This window comes from Dasypus novemcinctus, chromosome 7 (genome assembly GCF_030445035.2).
Source record: "Dasypus novemcinctus isolate mDasNov1 chromosome 7, mDasNov1.1.hap2, whole genome shotgun sequence".
Classification (NCBI taxonomy): Eukaryota; Metazoa; Chordata; class Mammalia; order Cingulata; family Dasypodidae; genus Dasypus; species Dasypus novemcinctus.
The window spans coordinates 100,416,818-100,444,416 of NC_080679.1; the positions used below are offsets into that span (position 1 = coordinate 100,416,818).

The 27,599-nt window shown below is 40.9% G+C and overlaps 1 protein-coding gene across 4 annotated transcripts in view; it reads right to left on the reverse strand.

Moving 5' to 3' along the window:
* LYPD6B (LY6/PLAUR domain containing 6B) overlaps positions 1-27,599 on the reverse strand; it is a 186,210-nt gene that overhangs the window by 23,636 nt on the left and 134,975 nt on the right. For 3 of the 4 annotated variants that reach the window (XM_004462231.5, XM_058300942.2, XM_058300940.2), the window contains 2 exons: positions 7,751-7,813; positions 1,541-1,622 (listed from right to left, as the gene is read on the reverse strand). The gene's annotated coding sequence lies outside the window, so the exon portion shown is untranslated. Of the gene's footprint in view, positions 1-1,540; positions 1,623-7,750; positions 7,814-24,925; positions 25,063-27,599 lie in introns of all 4 variants that reach the window. The other variant, XM_058300941.2, reaches the window with a different exon arrangement.

Here is a 27,599-nt window from a genome sequence, read left to right on the forward strand (position 1 = left end):
GTAAGATTTCCTATCATACTGAAAAGGAAAGAGTGATATGGCAGGATGGTAGCAATTCACATGGGTGGATGTAGAGTGATGAGTGGATTGACCTTTATTTGGCGGGAAACAGTGGTTGATTTCTGCATTACAATCCAGGAGTGTTTTCTGTAAGGGTCTGTGAGTATTAAATGTTTTAAGTTCATTATTTCTCTCTCACTCTGTCAAATGATATTTTGTTAATGGAATTTTCAGTTATTTTCCCCCAGCATTTTGAGGCATACCATTGTCTACCAGTTTCTACTGTTGCTCTTGAGACATCTCTTTCATCCTTAAAAGAAAAAAAATCCATTCTCTCTACTCTCTGGGGAGTGGATGTAGCTAAGTGGTTGAGTACCTGCTTCATATATACTATCCTGGGTTCCATTCCTGGTACCTCCTGAAAAAAAAAAAACCCCATTCAGAGACATCTACTTCCCATCTCATTATTAGTTCTTTGTAGGTAATCTGCACCTGCATTTGTTTCATAGCTGTGGATTCCAGACCTGTCTGGATGACTTTACCATCCACAGCAAGGGTTGTGCTGTTTGCTTCTGGCTATGGTACTTGGTTGGCCAATGGAGGTGTTCTGGTTCCATTAAATTCAGGAAGAGTATTCCTGGGGTCTCTGTAGGAAACTCTGTCCCACTTCTTTCTTGGCAGGGCAACTTAGGCCCCAGCTCCTCTTCTTGCCTGGGCCTTGAAAACCCAACTCCTAAAGAACCAGGTTTACCTACTTTGATATTGTCTCTGTTTCTGGTACATGGAGGGTTTCTTTTTTCTTTCAAGTTTAAATATGAATTTTTTTAATTTTAAAAATATTTCATCTAGTGTTTCTGTATCTAAAAGCAGAATAGGGTAGAAGATTTTAGCTTATGCTTAATTCATCATCTTGTTCTGAAAATCTAAAATTTCTAGGAGTAGTACCACAGATTTTACTCTAGGATAACAACATTTGATAGGAAAAAAATAAAACCATGATTCAACCTTTCATTACAGCTTGTCAAAATCTTGAAAGTAAGCAGAATTATAAGTCCTGCATGCAAGTAAACTGTAAATCACATGGATGAAGTGTAGTTACACAGATAAAGTATTTTTACTTAGATGGCATTCAAGGAAAGTTAGGTGCCTGCTTCCCCACTTCTCCCTCCTTTCCCCTTCTTCAGACATCATTAGAAGGTGGACACAGACCAGATCAAAGGATATAACTGTCCAACTCCATTCTATAGTAGCTGGTCTGAATCTGACACATAGTGTTAAATTCTATGCACTACCTTCTTCATGGTTCATAAATTCTCTCTATTGCAACCAAGTGGAAAGTTGGAATAAATGACCACCTTGTTCCCTTCAACTTCTAAGATCCTATGGATTTTATGGAAGGAAATTAATGAAGAATTCCAGATATACCATAAAGAATCATCAATGTACCACAATATCCGCATAACATTCAGATTCCCAATGCATTGTTTTAAAGAATCAAACAGGAAAAAAATCTAAACCAAGCACAAGATCAAAAACTCACCGAAATGGGAAGCAGATGTGGCTCAAGCAGTTGGGCACCCGTCTACCACATGGAGGGTTGCTGGTTCCGTTCCTGGTGCCTCCTAAAGAGGACAAGGAAGACTGTGAGCTGACACAGAGAGCAGACAGGGGGCACAAACAATGGGAGGGAGGGTGTGGATAATAAATCTTAAAAAAAACTCACAGAAATGAATCTTTCACTTCTAAGGATAAAGCTGCGCATTTTGCAATGCAAAAGAGACTATTTTCAACTACATGCAACCTGATGAAAGATAATGTCTAAAACAATGCTAATGTTAAAATAATTTCATTATGCAAATCCATTTTAAATCTAATCATGTATTAATGCAGGGCCTATCAGTGTGTGATCTGGGTGAAGAAATAGTCTAATCAATCTTAAAGACATCTTTCTAAACGTGATTCAAATATTGAAAACTAAATGACTTCCAAAGTAATACTTTTTCAGTTCATTTTTGTCAAAGACATGACTTCACTTCCTTTTTTTTTTTAAAGATTTATTTCTCTCCCCTTCCCCTCCATTGTCCATTCACTGTGTGTTCTTCTGCATCTGCTTGTATTGTCAGGTAGCACCGGGAAACAGCGTCTCTTTTTTATTGTGTCATCTTGCTGCATCAGCTTTGGGTGTGCGACGCCACTCCTGGGTGAGCTGCACCTTTTTCACATGGGGTGGCTCTCCTTGTGGGACACATTCCTTGTGCGTGGGGCACCCCCATGTAGGGGTGTGTGGCAGGGCACTCCTTGTGCGTGGCAGCATGGCACATGGGCCAGTTTACCACATGGGTCGGGAGGTCCTAGGTATTAAACCCTGGACCCTCCATATGATAGACAGATGCTCTATCAATTGAGCCACGTCCACCTCCCCACTTCTTTTTTTGAGAAGGCTTTCATGACCCTGAAGGGGAAAGATGACAAGAACCCCACATAAACAAACTTTATAAAGCTTATATGGTTAGGAGGTGGAAGTTAAACCCCATTTAAAAGATCAAGATTGGTTTGTTATCTTTTATTGCATTGTTTGGACAAATGTTAGGAACCTAATAAAAATGTGTTGATTGGTTAAATTGAGAGTATCTTTTTCATGAATGGAATGATTTTTACTCAATATATTTCCATAAAGGATTTTTAGGAAGCTTTTGCCAAGTCACTTACATATTAAGGCTTTCAAAATATCAACTGAGAGGAGAGTCAATAGCCTACCTAACTCCTTTCATGAATGTGTCCCTCTGCTCACATGTTACCCTTTGCTCTGAACTTCCTAAAAGCCAAAGGAGATGCAATGGAACACAAAATTTTCATGATCTGGTTAAAAGAAACTCTTTCTTGATACTTCTCACATTAATGGTTCCTATACATTTTCACACAGAGAACACTAAAGAATATATGGATAATGCTCAAATTTGTTTAGAAGAGCGCCAGATGTATACTTCATTTGGCCATTACTTAAAACCAACCAACCAACCAACCAACAAAAAACTAAGGGGGAAGCAGATGTGGCTCAAGTGGATTGGGCTCCCATCTACCATATAGGAGGTACAGGGTTTGATGCCCAGGGCCTCCTGGTGAAGGCAAGCTGGCCCATGTGTGAGCTGGCCCATGCGGAGTGCTGACCTGTACAGAGTGCTGGCCTGCGCAGAGTACTACCCAGTGCAGGAGTGCTGCCCTGAGCAGGAGTGCTGGCACAGCAAGAGATGTAACAAAAAGACACACAAAGAAGAGATAACAAGAGATGCAGCAGATTAGGGAGCTGAGGTGGCACAAGAGAATTATCACCTCTCTCCCACTCCAGAATGTCCCAGGATTGGTTCCCAGAGCTGCCTAATGAGAATACAAGCAGACACAGAAGAACACAGAGCAAATGGACACAGAGAGCAGACAATAGGGTGTGGGGTAAATAAATAAATTTTAAAATAAAACAAAAAACTAAGGGCTACCATATGACCTGGTAATTCAGCTCCTTGGTATGTATTCCAAAGAACTGAAAGCTAGGACTTAAACAGACATCTGTATGCCACTCTTCATAGTAGCATTATTCACAATAGATGAAAGGGGGAAACTACTCAAGTGTCTACTGACAGATGACTGGATCAACAATATGTGGTATATCCATATAATGGATTATCCAGTCATAAAAAGGAATGAAGCTGTGCTACATGCTACCACACAGATAAGCCTTTAAGACACCATGTTGAAATAAGCTAGACACAAAAGGGCAAATATATGATTCCACTTATGGGAAATTCTAGAATAAGCAAATTCGTAAAATTTACCAGCGGGCAGGGGGAGAGGGAATGGGGAGTTATTGTTTAATGGATATAGATTTCTGCTTTGCATTATAAAAAAGTTTTGTTAATGAATGGTGGTGATGTAGCATCATGCTGTAAACTGAGTTAATGCCACTGAAGTGTACACTTAAAACCAGTTAAATTGGTAAATTTTATATTTTGTATATTTATATATATTTATCACAATGAAAAAAAAACTAATCAAAAAGAAAAGTCAAGGGCAATGCTATAGAGATATTTCTGCCTTAATGGCAAATGAGAGATATTTTTTCCCCTTTCTTTGGGGGAAGGGAGACTTTAAATTTGAAAGAAAGATAAAACTTGACGGAAGTTCTGCAGGAGATCTGCAGGCATACAGGTGTTTGGTGCAATTAATGAGCCAAACTGACTGGCAACACAGGCTGAGCATAGAAGACATTGTTTTTATGTTCCAAATCCCTGCTTACTATACTAACTGCATTTTTAATAACCAGTCAAAATTCTAATAGAAATCTAGGCTGAAAGGTCCACTGGCTGGCTAACGATGCATTATTCAATATTTGTGGAGTGGAGAAGTGTATCATCCCAAGGATATATATATATATACATATATACATACACGACATTACTCAATTGAGAAAATTTAGCATTCAGGGTTACTTGGATATGTAAGTAGCTAGCACTTTCGACTTCATTTGGTCTGAGCTGACATAGAAAGATAATCATAAAAATAAAGTATGCAAATAGATGTGTTTCTCATTTGAATTTCTGTATATACTCTAACTTGACAGAAGGTGTGTACCAAAGCAGAAATCTTAGGCAATAAGCTCATTTAGATATATTTGTACGTGTGCATCTGTGTGTGAATGTACACATACAAGCACATGTGTATATATTCATATGTACATGCATATATTTTTTGAATAATCGCTAAAGAACTATATGCCAGGTTATAAAGTCCCTGGGGGCTCGGTTTAACAGACTGTATTGTCAATCATATCAGCAGGTTTCAGCAACCACACAGTTATTGTTCAATTAGGAGGGCTTTAAGATGCAGAATCGTTACTATATATTTGTCCTGTCTTCTTTCTTCTGCCCTAGGGTTTTATGTCATTGACCATTGTTTATAGAGCCATCACCAGCTCAACTTTATTCTTCATTCTACACCAAAAAATTTATCACACAAGTAAAGGACATGGTTATGGCTATCATTGCGAAACAGGAGGGAGGACGTTTGAAAACCAACAGTAAACTACATGCTCCGGCAAAAAGAATATCATCATGATTTTTGCAGAGTCACAAAATCCAGAAGAGATTATTCAAGGAACTCTCTGGAAGCTGACAAGCTTAAAAAAGCAATCCTAATAAAAATTGCTACATTCTGCATGTATAACAAAGTTACAGTGTGTCACTTGCTCTATAAATTGTCACTATTACCACTTGGAGCAGAAGGAAATGTACATATATAAAAGATATATATGTGCATAATTTTATACTCCCAGAGGAAACTGAAAAATTATGAGCATTAAATAGTGTTTTAATTGCAACATGAAAATCTACGTTTAAGCAATGGTTCACGATCCCACCGGGGCAAAGTCAAGTCAAGTGTAAATGCTTCCCAGTATAATACAGAAAGAATGGCCTTTGGAGGCACTCCCGAATGAGTGTGAATTCTGACCATGTCACTTGTCAGATCAAAGATTACCTCTACCAGGACACTCTATTGCTGAGAATCAGTTTCCCTTTGTAAATTAGAGATATTTAATACCTACTTTGGACAGAGTTGCTATGGGAATTAAATGAGAATGGATATATTCCTAGCTGCTGCTCTTTTAATGATCAAATGATCAAAATATTAAATCAATTAGAAAACCAAATGTAGAGATTTATTGTTCCTCTACAGATTACCACACCAGCCAATATCAGTGAGATCATGAAATATCTGACCAGATTTAAGAATGAAATTCTTCATTCATATTTTTAGTTTCTCAAATTTTTTATCGTTATTTGAATATATATAAGAGGAAGATGTGAAATTCCTCTGAATACCTATTTTTTAAAAACTACTCTAGAATATATGAGGGAAATATACTTAGGCCTCAACAGACCATATTCCTTTATCTTCTCTTTGATAAATCTATATTCTTTATCTATACTCATAAATACTCTGCAGTATTCAGAACACCTTCAGAAGCGACAGCTCTGTGGTTTTCAATGGGTCATTGTCTTTTCCTTCTCATTCTTCTTTGAAGGCTCAGTTCAAATATTTCTCATTCATGAAGGCTTTTGGTGTCTACTCCAGCCCATGGGTTAGTCTCTACCCTGCACAAAGTAGAGCTTGTTTGGGGACATAAAACTCTGTCCTTCCCTGCTTAGCAATAAGTTGGGCAGAGCAAAGTCTAGTCCATGCTTGGGGATGGGCTGAAGGTTTCTGAATGACTACACACCTCATATCAGGTATTACCAAGAAAGAAAAATTACTTGTCGTCTTCCCTACCAAGAGAACTGCCATTTCCAGTCTGATGGTTCATTTGGATTTTAAGTTAGCTAAGTGGAGATTTATGTGAGAAGCTTTGTCTTCAGCAAGTGAAGATCTGCCTAGAGCACTTGCAAGTTGTTCACCACACACTGTGTGTGCTACAATCCCACCATCTTCCCCTGCGCTCCCAGTAAAGTGAAAGGGAAGCTAACCTCACTGGCTTTCACTTTTTACCCCTCCACGCCCACTCTTCGCCCCCCTCCACCCTGCTCTGTGCCCTGGGAAGGCAACCCATAAAGCCCGCTCATAAGGGTCTCCTTCCCACCGCCTGCCGGTTTGGCCTGACCAGTGGCAGGTACTGGAAGATCAGAGGGAAGAGGAGGACACTGGGGTGTTTATTGCCCTGTCTCTCACCCTCCAGATTTCCATTGGTTCCCACAGGTCTTGCAGTGGGCGGCTCACAGCGACCCTCGACCCTCGTGGTAACCGTTTCCTCCCCTTCCGCTAGGTCTGTGAGGAGGAAATGGCTCTGTGCTACTAATGCTGGAGTCCAGAACCATTCCTGTAGTTACCTGAATCCAGCCCATGTCTTTGCCAACAGCCCCTTTTTAAACCCTCTCCAATGACACCAGTGTGCAGACACCATGCGGTCCTTACCAGGACTCTGACTGACCCCTGGATCTAGTTTCAAAACACCAGGAAGAGAGACTCTCAGGACCAAAGGGTCATGGCTTGTTCCTATAGCAAAGCTACTATAGAAACAGCTGTAATGAACAAGCAGGAGCTTCTTTACCAGCAAAGTGTAAGAGCTACTGTCATGCTCTCTTAGGCTATAGGAAACCAACAAGTGGATTTATGCTACAAATCAATCAGGGTAAGAAGAGTTTAGAAAGAAAATGAAAAAATTACTTAGCACTATACCAGAAAATATATCTAGTTCAAGGAAGCTACCACCAAAATTCAGCTTTTTTTGCTCCTACCACCACTGAAAAACATCACTAAATAAGCAAAGAGAGATGGTTAAGATTCATATAATTTAATAAAGAGCTGGGAAAAATGCATTGTTATGGACATAGCACAAGGCCCACTGAAGTGGTTTTATAGTCAGGGTGGCATTAATGCGTTACAGTATCTACAAATATCTGCACAGAGAATGTAACTTGATGTGAATTTTAATAAATGCACTGAAAACAGGTATCACGTTAATTCAGAAATGCTTTTCCCTATAGTCTCCTTTCTTAAGATCTTCTATCTCAAGAACCAATATTAGCTTTTTACTTCACAATGGGCTTCTCACTCAAGAACCTTCTCCCAAATTTCTCTCTGGTTATTCTTCTGGTTCCCTCTTATCTTCTCCTGTCCTAAACTTTCCCATTGGGGTAATATGCTTAGTAGCCTCATTTGCCAAGGGAACCCTTTTATTTCACCTTCCAAAGTTATTTGTACCCACCTTTCTTAATCAATTTTCTTTCCTTCTCCTTTTTCACTCCCTGCTCTCCTCACTCAAGGACACCTGAAAGGAAAAAAAAAATGTAAAAAAAAACAAACCAGTTCAGCTTGAAATGTACATTGAGATCTCATCCATATTCTGTACCAATTTCCAGACCATAAAACTCGTTATTGGCAGAGAAAGTGTTCTCACATAAGGTCTATAATAGTCCCCTTTACCTTGTGCTTAAAGTAAAGCACACCTCGAATATACTCTTTAAAAACAGTGGCATGCAATAACAGAAGTCAAGGAGGCCAAAGAGGGATTCCTCCCTGTCATTCCTTTTTTATTAATGGGTGCAAAGAGTCTCAGCTGAGGGATGTGGTAAGGTGAGAGGGCTGAGGAAGCACCGAAGACCCTACTTAATAGATTATTCACCGTGGGACAGGATGTGCACATCCACTGAGGGAAATGATGACTTCTAGTCCACAGAGTCACAAGTCAGGGCTACTGACAATCGCTGCAGCAACTAGCACAGTACCTGGACTTCAGCGTTTATCACTCCTTGCTTCAACTCCCCATGCCCCATTGCCAACTCTCAGCACAGCTGTCCATTACAGTTTGTGCTGAACAGAAACTTGGTAGCTACTCGCTGAATAAATGCTTGAATACGGTTGACTTCACCCATTCAGTTAGCAAGCACATTCCCCTGACTCTACGGCAGGCCGACTTCCATGAACCCTTTGATGACTGGGTTTGGGTAACAAGAGGTTACCCCAACTCATGGGCTATGTAGCCTCAAATTAACCCAATCACTAGACTCCATGATTCATCTTCTCAGAACCTTCCCAACTGAAACTAATCTTCCCACATCCCTGAGAGGTAAGCACTGTGTGATCATCTCCAGGTTTTAAGGGGGAAATTGGGGATGAGGAGGTTACAGGCTGTGCCAAAGGTTATTAAAGGGCCTGCAGGAGAATGACGTCACAACACAGTAGTCCCTAGTCCACAATTCAGACCTTTACACCATGCTCTGACCACCTAGCTATTCTCTGGGCTTTTTTATAAAGCTGTAGGCAGAGTCTAGCAGATGTGTGCATTTCAGGGAGAAAGAATGATTATGATTTGCTCCTGCTAAACACTTTAGATTTCTTTCCCACAATAACATGATAACATAAGTCATCTTGGATCTTTTCAGGTAAAGATAGGCTGTTAGGTAGACTTAGTACTGTCTCCTGGAAAGAAGGCTGAGACTAATATAACCTTATCCATCTTCCCGGGAAGAACACAGCGGGGTTCACGCTCACATCTGCAGAAGATAAGCCTGCGCAGAGGAATAAGCCTGGGGGTTCAGGGTTACCGCAGGTCCCCGCCCGTGAACTTCCCAGAGCAGAACGACAGCATTTCTCCCCACTGAATTCTGTTCCCCAGGCCCTCACTGCGACTTTGTATCTGATGAGTTCCCTAGAAAACAGCACATATGTCGCCATTCTCCATTAAAGGAGAGCGGTGATATGGTATTTCCCAGGGAGACACAAGCCTCGACCACCAAAACCTTGTCCTTTTTGCTGTGCTGGCTCTTCCCCCTCCCACGCTCTAGATGATGGTCTGCTCAAGGTGCAGGCTTTTGTGTTCTGCTGTCTTTCCTTTGGGTTCAACACATTCCACTTCCATTTCTACACTGCCAACTTCACCAGCCCTATCCCTGACCTGAGGATGCCGGACTGTAAACCATTTTCTGCCATTGTTATGTTGTGTGGAGAGGTGACTATTTCATTTGGGGAAAGATTAGTCCTAACGCACATTAGAACACACATAGAGCTTCAGTGATTTAAAGTGTGTTACTAGCATATGAATAGACAGACAAATGGAACAGAATCAAAAGCCCAGAAATAGATAAAAAAATATACGGGAATTGGATACATGATAAAGTGGCTTCTCTGACAAGTAAAGTAAGGACAGACTTTACAAACTTGATTTGGGATGGCTGAGAGGACACATGGAAAATGATATGGTCAGACACATACATCACACTATACACACACACACACACACACACAAAACAGGAAATCTCAACAGAGAGTATTAGATATTAAAGATTTATTGGGGGAGCGGATGTGGCTCCATGGTTGAGAGCTGGCTTCCCACATATGAGGTCCCAAGTTCAATCTCTGGCCCCTGGTAGCATAAAAAAAAAAAATGATCTCAAAAAACAAAAATAAAGAATTATTGGTCTAATAAGGGTATAAAGGGTATGTTCTAAAAAGTCCTTAAAGTTATTGATATATAATGATCTATATATGAATAAAATGACATCTGGGGTTTAATTTAAATATTCTCAAAATGGGTGGAGAAATAGCTAAAAGATTGGTAAAGTATTCCTAATTGCTGAATCTAGATAATGGGTACATTGGATTCTTTATACTAGCTTCCCTACTTTGTATATACTTGAAATTTCCCATAATAAAAAATTCCCATAAAAAAGAAAATGAATGACTTCTTTCATTAACGTGCAGTAGGAAAGTTCTTTCTAACTACGATTCAAATCCCAGAAACTCAAATTAATGTCTGATAAATTCAATTACATTAAATAATAGCAATGACTTCTTCTTGACCAAAAAAAACGTAAGCAAAATCAAGAAACAAATTACAACCTGGGGAAAATTTTTCAACTCATCATAGCCAAAATCATAGCAATAATCTTGCTACCATGGAAAGAGCTACTAGAAATCAATAAGAAAATTATCAACAACCCAATAAGAAAGTTAGCAAAGCACATTAACAAAAGTTTCATAGAAAAATAAACAGAACAGCCCTTAAAGATTATGAGAAAAGGTGAGTACCTTTCATATTAGAAAAATGCACAAATTAAAACTATATTTTATAACTTCTAGATTTTGGCTAATATGGTAGGTGAAATGTTTTTTAACTCTCTGTTAGAGAGATCAGGGGAAATGAGGCATTTTCATATATCGTTGGTGGGGGTGGGACCCCTGATGAGCAATCTGGCAATATTATCAAAATGTATTTACTCACAACTCAATAATCCCACTTCTGGGATTTTTCCCTACAGATAGACTTGCATACACATAAATGATGTGGAGCCATAATATTCATTGCAATATTGTTTGTAACAGCAAATGATTGGAAAAAAACCAAGTGTCCATTAAAAGGAGATGGTTAAATAAAAACAGTACATCCACACAATGGAATATGATGCAACTGTTTAAAAAAATGAGGGGGGTAGCAGGTGTAGCTCGGTGGCTCAGTGCCTGCTTCACATGTATAAGGTCAGCGGGTTCAATTCCGAGTGCCTTCTAAAAAAAAAAAAAAAAAGAGGCAGTTCCCTGTATGTCAGTGTAGACAGAGGTCTACACTATATCTGTATCTACATCTATAAGGCTATAATTGTGAACTCATGTATGAATATCATATACCTCCTTTTGTGTTAGAAAAACCAATACTGTATGTATTTACTTACATAAGCATAATGATACTCATTAAGAAGATACAGGAATCTAGTAAAAGTGATGACCTGTAGGGAGAGGGGTGGGGGGAAAGAATATATATAGGAAGTGGGACGAAGACTTCTATGGGTATATATCTCAATTCATTGTTTTTATTTTTAACCCATGTGAATGCATGGTCTACTCAAAAATTAAGTTGAAACAAATTCAATTAGCTCTATAATTTATGCTTAAGCACCTACTATATAGTTAAAGATTCAATTGTTCTCTCTAATGGGCCAGTGGCTTGGAAAATCTGAGCAAGAGAATGATACAAAATATTTTATTTGGCTTTGGAATGTATCATTTGATGGTGGTTGGGGGGTACCAGACAATTCACCCTTCTAATTACATTTTACAAATTCCCCTGGCAAAGTCCCCTGTGATCCTGATAAGAATACATTCACAGTTGTTTGAAATAAGAGCAGATTAAGAATGAAGGCAAGAAAGATAAACGAGAAAGTGTTGGCTGCCCTTGGGACAGAAGGGTTATATCCATTCAAGTACATCATGATTTGTCCACTACTAGCAGCACATCTTCTCTTACCTACAGTCCAGACAGGTGCCAATTTCTCCTCCCCAAGGTCCATTTCTATTTTGCCCCACCTTAGACCCCCAGATTCCATGTTTAGAAAGAGTTATCTCAATTATGTATAGGAGATAATAATTACCCATTTTGAATATTAAAAACACATAATTGAGTGTTCTAACCTACATGACAGAAAACTAATATTTCACTAAGATGACATATATAATTTGGGAAAAATGAAAAAAAATAGTTTTTATACACTCATTAGACCACATTATTTTCTGTGTTTTTGTTTGTTTGTTTGTTTGTTTTGAGGTACTGGGGCCTTGTATGTGGGAAGCCAGTACTTAACCACTGAGCCACACCAGCTCCCCTGAGTTGGTTTTTCCATTTGTTTGCTTGTTGTTTGCTTTTTTGTTTTTAGGAGGCACTGGGAACGGAACCTGAGACCTCCCGTGTGGGAAGCAGGAGCTCAACCACTTGAGCCACATCTGCTCCCCACACTGTCTTATTACCATAAATGAACCATTTCTGTTACATCTTTTGAAATATCAGAAAAAACTCAAAATCTCTTGTGACTACCTTTGAAATTCTGGGATTCCAGATTTTAGGCTTTGACAGGAAGAACCCGGGAAGGATGCAGCGGTTTCTTGTGCCTATATCTTAAGGGGGGTGGGGAGACTCCTATTATTTTGCATAGTGAACAAGCTTTTTGGGTCATGTCTGGGTTCTCCCTCAGCATTTCAGCTTCCTTACATGTAGAATCATGTATGATGCTAGGCAAATATCTTAACTTCTCCTGCCTCAGTTTCCTCATCATTAAAAAAAGAGATAAAAGTAATAACCTCAAGTGAGTGCTAATATGTCTCAAGTACTTAAAATAAAGTCTGGAAGATGGTACGAACTCAAATAGTAGCTACCAGCATGTAGCATTTTTTGAGGGGAGTTATGTTTAAAACTCTCTCTCTGGAGCCCATCTTCCAGGGCTACCTCCCAAGAAGTTAGAGAACACATCCTCTGCTACCATTTCCCTTAGACTAATTAGCTGTGGTATAAATGGAAACTATTTACTTTCATAACATCGACTTTACTCATGTTGAGTGATTTACACAATCCTGTAGCTAGGAGATCCCAGAGCTGCATTCCTTTCATTGGCAAACCTGTATGTCTTTCTCCAAAGGTAATATTCGTTCATCACATCTTGTCTGAGTAATGACTTCAGGCTGGGGTTAGGTGGAGAATGCCAATCCCTTTGCCCACCCTTTGTGCAAGGGCTTAGAACACCAAGGAACAGTGAAAGACACCTGCACGGAGACACGGCAGAACCCACCAGTCCAAGGCTTGGCAAGAGTTTACAAGAAACCTGGGGTGGGGCCTATTAACACACACAAATAACAGAAATGGGAAAAGAGTGACTCCAGTTAGGATCCAGGACCTGGCACCTCTGAGACTCTTTTTTTTCCCATCATGAGAGGCAATATTAAGCCATGGTGCTCTGGAAAGAAATGAGAGAAAGCAGTGTTTGCAGTCAGTAGTTTAAATGTGTGCTGGCTCATTCCTAAAATGTCTCCTCCTAACGCTATCCAAACAGCAGTGCAAAAGGAAATGGGAACATTGTACCCATGCAGAGGTGGCATGGGGCGTTACAAAAATACTCCCCAAGAGGGCGTTACAAAAATACTCCCCAAGACCACGTGCTCTTCAGGCAGAAAATGGAATCAAAATGTGTCTGAGGGAAAGTGAGAGGACTAGCAATTCTCTGGCTAAAATTTTGAAAGACACCTTTGCCAAACTCAAAACTTTCACCCATTATTTCTTTCTTAGGCTTTTCTCATTTAAAATATTAATTTTAATTTCATAAAATAATCTGAGTTCTACGCCCTCAACAGGAATAAACACATTCATTCATTTATTCAACATTATTTATGTAGCACCTATTACATGCCAGGCATCATTTTCTTCACTGCTGTGGCTTTAGCTTCTAAGACAAAGTTTCAGCTCTGCCAAGCACCTAGCACCCATGAACTCACCGATTTCCCACAAACCTGTGAGGTAGGAATGAGGTAGGAATGAGAATTACTCATCCCCACTTTACAAGAAAAGGAATTTGAAGTTTAGAGAGAGGAGAAGTAACTTGCCCAAGGTTACAAAGCTAGTGAATAATGGATAGAATTTAAATTCAAGACCAATCCCAAATTCCTCTATCTTAACCCCTACACTGCAATACCGTCAAATTTTCTTAAATATAGTTTGCTATGATGGATATATTTGGTATCTTCTAAATTTTCTTTGGTTTGCTGTGATTTTCATCTTCCGTACAATGCCTTTCCATCATCTAGAAAATGATCATTTAAAAACAATTGTGGGAAGCGACTGTGGCTCAATCAGTTGGGCTCCCATCTACCACATGGGAGGCCCTGGGTTCTCGTCCCAGGGCCTCCTTGTGGAGGCAAAGCTGGCCTGTGCACTGTGGAGAGCTGATGGCCCATGTGCCTTGGAGTGCTGGCGCCACAAGATGACGCAACAAAAGGGAGACAAGCAGATACAGAAAAAACATGCAGCAAATGTACACAGAAAAGAGACAGCAAAGAATGGAACAAGCCACAAGGAGGGGAACAAATAAATAAATCTTTAAAAAAATAAAATAAAATAAAAACAATTGTATCAAGTCATGGGACCATGGCAGACAACACTAAGAAATGATAGCCATTGTACATAAATATTTAAATATGTATAATATACTACATTTTGTGCATTATTCAAATGCCTGGCTTAGGCAAACAGGTTTCTAGTACTTACCAGCTGCTTCCTTTTGTGATCTCAATGATTCTCACCCAAACGGGACTCAAAGGACCTATTTTCCAAATCGGCTTCCTTATAGTTACACCTGGTCACCAATGCCATATGCCTTATTTTCTGCCAACCTCGAACTGATTAGGCAAGAGAATCTATTTGGATTCTTTCTCCCTAATTGCTTCCTTTCCTTTCTCTTCAAACCTTGCTTTTTTTTTTTTTTTTCTTTCTAAAACTTCCTGAGCCAAAACCATAGTTCAGTGCAGTGAGCATGATTAAGCAAATTATGAACCGGCTCGGGGAGCCGTGCTAATTGCCCTCATCAGGGATATGCTCCCTGCTCGGCTCACTGGAGGCCCGGCTGGTCTAGAACACTCACTCCCTGTCTGTGGGCGGTGTGTCAGCAGGCAGCAATCACCGCTGCTATTTTACCAGGTTAACATGAGAGTGTTCAAGTTTGGGGCTTCAGACCCTATTTATTCTCCTCAATGATTTCCTCGATCTGTCCACTGAAATAAATCTTGCCTATAATCCTGGAACCCCACGGAAGTCCGTGCAAGATTTCAGGGTGCGGCTCCAGATTCTTCAATGGCAGAGTGTGTCTGCCAGGGGAGACTGTCCATCTCCCTGTGCCCTGTATTCCAGCTCCCTGAAGGCAGGAGTACTCTTTCATCTGTAGCAATGGCACAGAGCAGGGACCCAAATGTTTACTGAACATTGTGGAATGAGAAAATAAATCAAAGGAGGTATATGAGCAAAATCACATTTTCTTTTAAGGAGCATTTTATGGGACAATGGATTTAAAAATAAAAATGCTTGCATAGGGGATAGTATACTTAAGTGAGACTGCTGAGAAGAGGGTTCTAAGCCATGCAGCTAGTGCACTATCCGCATGTTTCACAGCAATGGTTTCTCACCATTAACTTGAACCAATTAAAAGCTGGGAATCTTGAAAAAGAGAACCAGAGATGGAGGTTGAAGTACAGAAGAAAAGTATCAACTGGGCATGGAAACTAAAAGAGCAGCAGCAACAATCAACATTCTAACAAGCTCACTTTGGCCGTGAAATCCTTCAAGGAAAAATTTCAGAACTTTAGGAATTGAACACTTCAATGAGGCCTACTGGGTGGTTGTACTTGAAAAAATAGCACCTCTGCTTAGGCTTTACCGTAGCTTTCTATACCTTTTTGCAACAGTAGCACGAGAAGGAAAGTAAAGAGCCATTTCAATTATCTTCTTTCATTTCCATAATAAACTGGCCTAAAATAAATCAGCATGTCCTTTTTTATATAAATATTATTTTTTAAATTGGGATAAAGTAACAGTTTTGGGTCTGCAGGTATACTTGTGGGGGGGTCCAGGCAGAGAGAGAGAAATTTAGCTTGTGCAGTGGCTTTTAAACCACTAATTATTCCTCCCTTTGCTAATATTTGGGGGAGGAGCCCCAGTTGTTTGCTGTTTTGATTGATTACCCCACCTGAGAATTGCCCCTGAGGGGCCCAATGATGTGGCCCCTTGAGAGAATATCCAGGGTTTTTTCTTGATCCCGGATGAAATCTCATTCCAAGTGGGAGATTCTCGTGGGGGTCCTTCAGCAGCCTTCTGGCGGGGGTCTTTTCCTGACAGGGTTCCTATGGCCACATGTTTCACAGCCATGTTTTTCTGCCAGTTTTTGCCTTCCCATTCCCTAAACTAGCCTGCCTCATACACACACACACGGGTAAATACATATGAAATTTCAAGCTATTGTCAGTTGTTTCTTAAAAATGTTGCTGTCTGTTTTTCTTATAGCTTACAAATGCTTGATATTTCTTTACAGAACTTGCTTTAAAATTGACTTCTCAAACTGTATTCCAACAATATATTCATCATAACTATGCAATTTTTAATATTCTATATTTATAATTGTATCTCCTGCTATTTGCTCTTCTTTTGCTTCTTTTGGAACTCTCATCCTTTTTATTTTCCTTTTCTGGCCTCACTATGTTGCTTAATAAATACTGTTACGATGGGGAAAAAAAAGCCATTTCAAGAATTCCTTTTAAGTCTGAGTTCGCTGACCCCTGCAGAGGATAAGATACATGAAAACTTGGCAAAGTTCTGCAACTGCAGCAAAGGCCACACATTCATGAATGTCTTCCATGAATTTGGCTTCCTTTCGTGGGAGTAATTAGGTTGGGCATTAGTTTAGAAGCATCATGGAGTCAATTTATCTTTGACGGGGGTGGGGGGGTGGTTTCTTGGTTGAGGACACATTTACCAACTGAAAATGTGTGTATATACCTATATGTGTGTGTGTGTGTGTGTATCTTGCTTGTTTATTCATTTAACAAGCATTCTTGAGAATCTACTGTGTACCATAGGAAGAACTAGAAACATGTAAATAAAACATGGTCCCTTGTGATAGCCAGGCCCTGAGCCTCAACAGACTTCAGCTCCTACACTCAGGTTTGTTGGACTTACCCCACTCAGCTAACATTGAGTTGAAGAATGTCAACCACCACACCATGGAGCCAAGAGTGCCTACAACTGAAAGCAGGAGGATTGCATCCAGCATCCATGTGGAATCTAAGCCCCCTCTTGATATAGATGTGGAGTGGACAGAACCATTCCAAGGTCCACAGGATGGAGGAATAGAGTATGGATTACAGTGGACATACTGATATTCTATTCATGAACTACTGTGATTAGTAATCGAAGAAAATGTGGCATTGGTGTAGAGAAAGTGGCCATGGTGGCTGCTGGGGGTAGGGAGTGGGAGGAAGAGATGAGATGTGGGGGCGTTTTTGGGACTTGGAGTTGTCCTGGGTGGTGCTGCAGGGACAGTTACCGGACACTGTATGTCCTCCCATGGCCCACTGGGTGGACTGTGAGAGAGTGTGGGCTATGATGTGGACCATTGACCATGAGGTGCAGCGGTGCTCAGAGATGTATTCACCAAATGCAATGAATGTCTCATGATGATGGAGGAGATTGTTATTATGGGGGGAAGAGTGGGGTAAGGGGGATGGGGGGTATATGGGGACCTCATTTTTTAAAATGTAATATTAAAAAATAAAGACAAAAAAATGAGTGTAGGAGGGAAGAAGAGGTGGCTCAAGCAAGTTGGGCACCCACATACCACATGGGAGGTCCCAGGTTCGATTTCTGCTGCCTCTGAAAGAAGATGAGCAAGATAGCAAGCTGACATGATGGGCTGGCATGGTGAGCTGATGGAACAAGACGAGGCAATGAGATCACACAACAGGAGGCAAATGAGGAAACACAATGAGAGACACAACGAAGAGGAAGCAGCGGTGGCTTAAGGGATTGCACGCTGCCCTCTCACATGGGAGGTCCCAGGTTTGGTTCCCAGTGCCTCCTAAAAAAAAGACAAGCAGACACAGAAAGCATTCAATGAAAAGACACAGGGATCAGAGAGCAAACACAAACAACAAGGGGGGGGGGGCTGGAATAAAAATAAAATAAAATAAAATAAAATAAATCTTTAAAAAAAAAAAATGGTCCCTGCCCTAAAGTGATTAGAACATGGTGATGAAGGCAGCCCATGTACAAATGTCAAACACACCACAACTGCTGTAGGGACAATGGATTATAGACCATTACTAACTCTCTACTATATTTACTCTTCCAAAATGCTAGCAATTCCTGTAGCTTATGGAGGTACAGAAGAATATCATTTATGTTGAAACCATGCAGACCCACAAAGAACAAATGTATATTCATTGTAGTTTGTCCAACTAGAGGAGCTAAGAAATTTTTTTTACTTCAAAAGAAAAAAAAAGAAAGCATGTGGACTGAGACTTTCCCTATCATCAGAATGAATGAATGGGTGCCCACAAGGCTTAGATTTGCAGCACTAGTCAGGCATCTTGTTGAGGTTCAGCCTCCCTATATATCCTAAACTAGGAAATGAGTAGCCCATACTTTGACGATTTTCAGCAAAGCCTATAAATCTCATATAAGCTGTGTTAGGCTGGTTGACTTAAACTTGTAAGATATGCTGTCTCTAGGCTCCAGGACTGATGAAGGTAAAATAATCTGCATTTTTAGGCTTGGCCTGCACTCAGCCAGCCCATCTGTTATCAGAGGCTGCAATGGAGGGGAGCCGGCAGGCCTGCTGGAGGGCCAACAGATGAAGGGGTTTGCAGGGGAGAGGAGAGAATCTGGGTCCCCCTTAAGTGAGATCAGATCTGATTTTGTAAAATTGCATTTATCAGGAGATTTCACAAAATTTCATTTGGATAAATGGTTCCACAGCTTAAAAAACCTGAAAAGCCATGGATCTCGTCCACCCCCAGCCAGACAGGAAGCAGAACCGGAGCGGTGCAGGTCTGACATCACAGATCAAGTGCACTTGCTTTACTTTGACAACAGAAGCTCAGATAGCAAAAATCATTTCATGTACTTTGCTGCCCCAGGGCTAGAAGTCCCTCCAGTCCCTTCCTGTAGTTTTGGTCAATCCCAAGGCAGCCTGAACAGACTGCAGATGGGACAAGGTGCAGGTGCACAGGCGGCTGGACAGCGCCTCCAGAAATGCGAGAGGGAGCCCAGCTGCCCAGGACATGGGAGCCTGTCTCATGCTACTGCACCTCCTGCCAACAAATAAAACTTGGGTGCTTCTTCTGGTTAATGCTGTTCTCGGTCTCGTTCATATTTTAACGCTTGCTCTCCCCTCTTCTCCCCCCCGCCCCGCCCGCCCCATTTTAGTTTCCTTTTGGAGACTACGGCTAAGGCGCACACACACACAAACCCACAACCCATCACCACCAAAATAGTAAAACAAAACACCTTAAGAGGAGGAATGTATGTGCCGCTAGATGAGGAAAGAAGTGCTGCAGGTTTGGAACTCTCCGTTACCGAAGAATTATGACCCAGAAGCAGAGAATCATTAAACCTGGCTGGTTTCACTCGTGTAACAGCGTGGAACGTTGTACCTGCTACTGCAGCGCCTGCTGAATCAGGAAGTTTAGGGAGGAAGAAAACAGCAGTGGCCCTAGTAAATCTGTCTTTTTGTATTCCAATCATAAAAAGGTATTCCTCGCACTTTTTCGCAGAGGACCTACCATCACCTTAACTGTGTTTATCAAGACAGACAAAGTGTCTTTGAGAAAGGTAGGACATTTCTCTTCTTTGACAGCAAACACTGATTAAATCTTCTGGGAGAACTGTTAAGACAAACCAAACTCACACCTTCTCGCCAGTTACAAAAGGACAGACTTTCCAAATCTGGTCTTTCCTTTCCTTTTCTCACTGTCAGGAAAAATAAATAAGAGTGGTGGTATTATATAGAAAACCTCAACAAAAATAGCTGTTTACATTTCAACTCAGTTTGAAAGATTTCCTACTGGTTTTGTGAATTATCTAATCTAAGGGAATTCCTGAACCAACTAAATTTTGCTATTGTTAATTTAGAATGACTAGGGAGAATACAGATGATCAATAAACAAACAATGCAAGGTGAGTTTGCCCTGGCAACACTGTTCATCACTATTTCAGAATGGAAAATGCTGAGGGGATTATGACTGCTTGAGTTGACAGGAGCAGCAAGAGACATTTCCAAAAGGACCTACAGGTTATGAATTAGTAGCAGCTCTCTATGAACTGATGAACTCCTGGATATCCAGAATGCCCAGTTTAAAAAAAGAACATACCAAAATGACCTTTCACTAACCTTGCAAACTGAAATATATCCCAGCTACACAATGTGGAAAAAAATTATGTTTGTGGCATATGTGCTGATCTGAGCAAGAAGAGCCCCTCTTTTTAATCACCCCTGTCAGGACTATAAAAGCTCTGTAAAATAGGTTATGCAGCTCTCTCTGCCTCATAAGCAATTCGCCAACATCAAAGCTCTAGATTTTACAACAGTTATCGGTACTGTCAGCCAATCGCTGAAAGTTATTGAGATGGGTGGACTTGGTTTGAGAGGCAAAATAGCTTGTGTTGCCTCTGAAAGTCATTTGCATAATTGCAGAGTTTTCTAATCCCCATCAAAGACCCATATTTTATGCCAGGAGAAACTGAGTCTCTCTAATCCTGCCTGGCCACTGGACACACAAACTTCCCTTCTGATTTTTTCTGAACAAGCAGCTCCTGAGCATCGCTGGGGGAGAGGAAGCAGCCCTCCCAGCATGCACTTCTTTCTCTTGCCTGCCACTAGCCAGTGATTCTGAAATCACTGCATATAGCTCGAACAGGTTTCCTCACTCCCAAACTTGCAAATTTACACATTGGCTAATAAAGAGGGAATAATCTCCTGACCAGTGAAGTCGCCAGACAGGAATGAAAACTGATAGATGTACAGTTTAATACTTGAGCTGGGTAAGAGAAATGATTTCCATTCCACCAAGCTCGAAAGGACCACTTTCCCTCCATGGGGGATGGATGAAAGCATGCTTTGTGCAGCCTGGCCTGGCTTTTGATGGATTTGCTGACAAGACCTACGGGCTAGAGTAAGTGCAGGGGCGCAGTGTTTGTGGAGAAACAGGAGAACGCAGACCAGTGACAGGTAGCCAGGACCTCATAAAGCAGTCGTTTATCTTAGAAGACGATGTCCACAATGTATTAGTATCAAGAGAGAAGCATTAAAGGCATTTCTCAAGTTTAAAGGAAAACAAAATTTTGAAAGCAAGGCGAGTTAGCTGCCAGTTGTGTCTGGAACTGCTGGGGATGCAGAGTTCTCTAACTCTGATATACTATGCTCTGGGAACTGGGGACTACACTGCACAGCCTCAGTTACTTTAGTTGTTTTGTCGTGGGCTTTTCAAAACGAAAGCAAACTCAGATGGATCTGTTTAAACTCATTTTTGGGACAGAGGGTAAATTGATAGAAAACTGACTTTTGAGTTAATTTTGCTCTGCCCTCTAGATTAGAGAAGTGATAAGATGTCTTTATAATATTTTTTTATTTTTAAAAGATGAAAAGTTACTCTTAAACCTCTGGCATGATTGGACAAATGAAAGAACAATGACTCATTATCTATGTGTTGCATTTTTTGTAAAAAAAAAAAAAAAAAGAAGATAAAAGGCTGTGATAGAAGCCTAATTGCTTCTCAGCCTGAGTATGTAAATCTTTAATCTTTAGCCCCAGTGAAACACAGGTTGTCCTCAAGGCTGAGTGTATTCTGGATTTAATTGGAGTCAGGGAGATACAGGGTCGCATCCTAAAACCCATCACTTAGGAGCTATTTACCCTGAGCAAGGTGCCTTACTTCTGGAGTCTGTTTCCTCATCTAAATCAGGACAGTAATACTTAAAAGTCAGGGCTGTGGTAAGAAGTCAATGACAAGGCAGTGAGAATGAAATGGATTAAATATAAAGTATGTTTCCCAACACCTGGCATAAAGCAGTTCTCAGTAAGTGCTAGTTCTCTTCCAGTTTTGCTTTCCCCTCCCACTTTCAACTGTGGAAAAGAAACTTTTGGAAAAAGGAGATGGTGCCAGGTTGTTTAAGAGGATGACACAGTTTGAGCTTTCTTGTCATTTGGGTGGCACATTTAGCTGAAACACTATGAGTCCTGGAAATGGGCTCTGTATACCGGCCTGCTTAAGTCATTCATTGCAGGGAATGGATAATGAAGTGCCCACAGGCATGGGATTTGTTCACAGAGCATTAGCCATCTATTCCAATCCCTTGCAGATCACAGGCAAAGCAACCTACAGTTGACTACTAAAACATCCACCCTCTAAACCAAAAAGGATGCACGAGTTGTTTCATTGCCCCTAGTAATTTACATCTATTTTCTTTTCAAAATGCAACACTACCGGCTCCCAAAGAAACAAGTAAAGGGGAATAAGAGACAGGAGGAAATGGCCAGATGGAAGAACAGTTAAGGCATCCAAATATAACAAGCGTCTCTCTTTACTGCCAGAACACTAAAGACAGAATCCCAGCCAGCTTGCGAGTTACCATCCTAGCCAACTGGCTACACGTTTAATGGAAAGAGAGGTCCAACAATGGACCTTTTCCCAAACAAACGGGGAGCAGTCAGATATGAATCAGAAAAAAAAGAAGACATTGTGGGGTTCCAGGTTTATTCTCAAATTTACTCAGCTCAGATGCTCAGGGGCTCTTTCTCTAACTTCCAATGCTGCCAATTCCACCTGCAATCTTAAAAAAACAAGCTGTGCATTTGGTTTCTCATCTCGCCACATGCTGAAACACCATTTTTCACGCTCTAACAAATGCAAACACGGCTGAACTGAGTCACTTAAAATCTACACAAACAATTCAACTGAGGATGACAGCAGTTGAAACATTTCAAAGTAAAGATTGTTGGACGTTTCAGGGCCCAGGACTGGTGGGTTTGTGTAAGAAGTAGGTCCCATTTTAGTGGAGTTGTTATTAAGCATAGGTGCTACCCTAATCTTTTTTTTTTTTAAAGATTCATTTTTATTTAATTCTCCCCCCCTCCCAGCTGTCTGTTCTCTGTGTCCATTTGCTGCATGTTCTTGTTTTTTGTTCGCTTCTGTTGTTGTCAGCGGCATGGGAATCTGTGTTTCTTTTCGTTGCATCATCTTGCTGTGTCAGCTCTCCGTGTGTGTGGCACCATTCCTGGGCAGGCTGAACTTTCTTTCGCGCTAGGCGGCTCTCCTTACGGGGTGCACTCCTTGTGTGTGGGGCTCCCCCATGCGGGGGACACCCCTGCCAGGCACAGCCATCCTTGCGCATATCAGCACATGGGTCAAGGAGGCCCGGGGTTTGAACTGTGGACCTCCCATGTAGTAGACGGATGCCCTATCCACTGGGCCAAGTCCGCTTCCCTCTAATCTTAAAGTGTAGAGAGTCATAACAGAGCTGCTTTCTTTGGAATCTATGGAGCAGCTGTCATGCTAGGAGATAGGTGGCCACCTGTCCAATCCTAATACCTTACTAAAGCCAAATTCAGGCATAGTTTGGAGGTCTGTTAGTCAGATGGTTGAAGCAAGGAAAAGAAGGTCAGTTGCTAACATGACCAAGAGCAAGCCGAAGGTCTGGGCAGGAGGTGGCCAGACTCTAGTTGGCTTATCAATGGAGGCTTCCATCCTTCCTAAAACTAATGGTCTTGTCCTCATTTTATTAAGACCCAGCTCATATTTTACTTCCCTTGTCCTTGATGTCACCAGGCAGTTTTCTTCTCTCTTAGATATTCCTTTACTAGGTGATCATTCTTATACTGGGTTTTTAAAACTTCATTTTTATTACAAAAGTAATGCAAACACAAATACACATATGTTTGTATATTATCAGCAGAGCATTATAATTATATATCACTTCCTTCACAGTTAAATTACAAACATTCTGAAGACAGGAAAAGTATTAAGTACTGTACTAGACACTGAATTTATTCTTTGAATGAATAAATGAAGGTGCAGATTATTAAGCAGTTGGTATGTGGGCAAGTAGGGGAAAAAATGATCAGTAAGATCTAAGATGAGCAAACTAAGAGAAAACAAATATCATTTCCTTTGTGACATGGTTATCAGATTATATTTAATCAGAGGAATCCCATACACCACCTGGATTCTGGCAAGGCAATACATAAAATTTTTTATCCTTGTGGGAATGATGGCAAATTATGAACTGTTAAGGAATGTTTTTCATTACATAAATCTCAACCCTAAATATTCTAGTAGGATGCTGCATAGCTCTGTGTTTATTTATCTCACATACTACTTTTATCAACTATTAAATGAAGGTAAGCTGATGTCTTATCAAACCTACTGATGGCATAATAAGCTTCACTAATAGAATCAAGATCTTAAAAAATACCTGATGGATTAAAGCACCAAGCTGAAACTCACATGAAGTTAAATATAAAGTTTTGCATTTTAACTTAAATAATCAATGGCCTAGGCATAGAGTTGCCATGATCCTACTTGATAACAATTAGTTTACATGAGTTTGATAAGTAATTAAGAACTCCACTATTAGTGCTGCTGAAGAAGTTAATGCACAACTGAGCCCCCAACATCTGGGTCAAGCAAAATTCTTCATGGGTCTGCTCACCTTTGGAATATTACATCCAGTTCAGTGTGGACTCTGATTAGAACAAATACAGAACCAGATATCCGGGATGGTAAGAGATCTAGAAATTCTGCCCTCATTGGAATATCTGAGGGAGTTATATATGTTTAGCTCAGGGAAGAGAACATTTTGGGAAGATGGCAAAGAAAACTGAATGTTAATCTTCAACTGATAACTTTACAAATAATTGGAGAGAAGAAAGTTAGTTTAGAGTTTAGAAAGTTAAACTAGACCTTAGTTTACAAATGCTGCAGGGAAACCAATGTGGGGTCAAGTTTCCAAATGTTCAACAAGGGAATGGGCTGCCTAAAAGCAATGAGCTACTTGGTAATGGGAGCACCTGAGTAGAGGAGCACTCACCAATGGGGATGTTGTCGATGGATTTCTGCATTTGGAGATCAGGATTCTTGACTAAGAGGACCCCTGGAGCCCCTTTCAGTTTTCTGGTCCTCATTGGAGCTGGTGGTGGAGGGACTTGAGAGGCAGGAGAGAGACATCTAGAATCATAAGTCAGGTCACTTATTTTGATGCAATTGCATGCTGCATCAACTCAGACTTGAAACTGCCTGTCCAAGCATGGTAGAATAGCTTTTGTGGCTCAATGATGACTTTTCTAAAGGTATGTCTTGCTGTTGACACCTTAATGTAAGGAGGCATATGGAAAATAAGGTAGAGATGAGCAAAGAAGGCAAAGGGGAGAAAAATGAGCTAGAGAGCAATAAAGCAGGGAGCTTCGGTTGAAGACATACAATGCAAAACTGAAAGTGGTAATCACAATCCCGTAGGTTCCCACACAGCTCATTTATTTTTATGGTAGATCCTAGGAAAGAAACCACAGAGGAAATTACAGTAATAGAGCATTTTCTTCTTATACCAGAACAACCACTATACTTCTTCCCCCTTTAGTACCAATGAGTCCAATTTTCTCATATTTCTAAATGGCTGAGAATAGCACTGAAAGAGATATTTTTCTTAATCAAAAGCTTTCCCTGCCATTTTGTTATTGAAAACATGGCCTTTTTTGGCCTTTTTTGAGTCCCTTCTACACACACACACACACACACCAGTAAGAACAGGCTGGGGATATAGGACAAAAACAAACAAAAAAGACAGACTAAGAAAAAGCCCTTAGTCAAGGAATAAGAAAAACTGAAAGGTAAGGGAAATTTTATAGACCCAGAAAGTGATGATATGAAAAGACATCAAGTCTACCCAAAAGGTGATAAAATATTTTATTTGTTTTTTTTTTTAGTTGTGAAAAAGAAAATAAATCATTAAAATGACTGTCAGAATGCCTCAAGGATAAGGGCATCAAATAAGACTTGGTTATAAATGTTGTAGAGGGGAAACAGACTTTGGCCCAGTGGTTAGGGCGTCCGTCTACCATATGGGAGGTCCGCGGTTCAAACCCCGGGCCTCCTTGACCCGTGTGGAGCTGGCCATGCGCAGTGCTGATGCGCGCAAGGAGTGCCCTGCCACGCAGGGGTGTCCCCCGCGTGGGGGAGCCCCACGCACAAGGAGTGCGCCCCATAAGGAGAGCCGCCCAGCGTGAAAAGAAAGTGCAGCCTGCCCAGGAATGGTGCCGCCCACACTTCCCGTGCTGCTGACGACAACAGAAGCGGACAAAGAAACAAGACGCAGCAAATAGACACCAAGAACAGACAACCAGGGGAGGGGGGGAAATTAAATAAATAAATAAATCTTTAAAAAAAAAAATGTTGTAGAGAGTAATAAAAGAGGGGTTTTGTTTCCTTAGCATTTGTCTGGGCTGAGCCTTCCTATTTCAACGCAGGAATCACGGGCAAGGGTAAGTCAGTCCACCCTGGGCACGCACTGCAGCCTCTCCAGAAAGGTCCTTTCCAAAGAACCCAGGGGGCAGGCAGCTGCTTCCACCTATAACCAGGTTTCCATCTACCCATAACCCTACAGGACACGTGGGCAAACTTCTGGATCACAATTTGCTTGATTTTTCACATAAACCTGCTTCTAAAACAGTTATTTTCCTACATCCTAGGAATTCAAGATGAAGAAGACAAAGTCCCTGCCCCGAGGAGTTCGGTCTACAGTTTAATGGGCCTGGGATTAATTCTCTCGTTGTTTAATGATGTATCTCAAGTGCCTGAAGATAGAGAAAGGTGACAGAGTCGCTGTTACAGTAGTGTCTGTTGATTTTATTTAAACCCAGGAAGGATTAGTTAAGAATTTGCAGAAGAGGTAGGATTTTCTACTAACCCACAAACTTACTTCCAGGATTCCACCGTGAATGCTTTCTTTTTATTTCCCACAAGTAAAGCTCACCAGTAAACACAAGGTGTCAACTAAGTCTCAAAATACACTCAAAACTAAGGTTCTCTAGATCTGTAATGAATATAAACATTAACGAACTCTGACATGGTCTGGAATTAAAGACAACCAATACTGATCTTTATGCCCTGCATTCATCCAAATGTGATGCAGGACGGGTCAGTTTCATATTTATCATGTGAATCATATATAACAGGCCCTAAGAATAGTACAGAGAAGAGTGACATGACAGACGACAGGTGGGACTTGTGAAATGGAAACTCCAGCTGCCTCTCAGTAGTGCTTCCGTGGTGGCACGGGTCTTCTTAAGGGTCAACTCCCTCAGCAGAGTGAGAAGAACAGCCAGACCCACGCTCAACGCTCAGTGATAAGAAGGTTCAGGCTGGAGGTGCCCACAAATCACCACCCCCTGTAACAGTTCTAGCTCTGCCCTTTAGGGGAACAGCAGGCAGGCTGGAAGGGCTTGTTAGCTCATAGAGCCACTCCACATGGACCCTTAAGGGCCACTTCTGACGCATACTAGCCAATATAATTTCACGATTAGACACACGGTTAAAGGCCTGCACCTATTCAACATCCTTCCAGAATGAGCTATGGCTCCATGTCAGAGGTACCATTATGTAATTCATATTAATTTAACAAAAACCCTGGCCCAACCCTTTCACCGCCTGAGATTTTTATTCAGCTGCAACCAACAAAAGCAGGGCTGGATAACTCAGGGGGGCTCAGT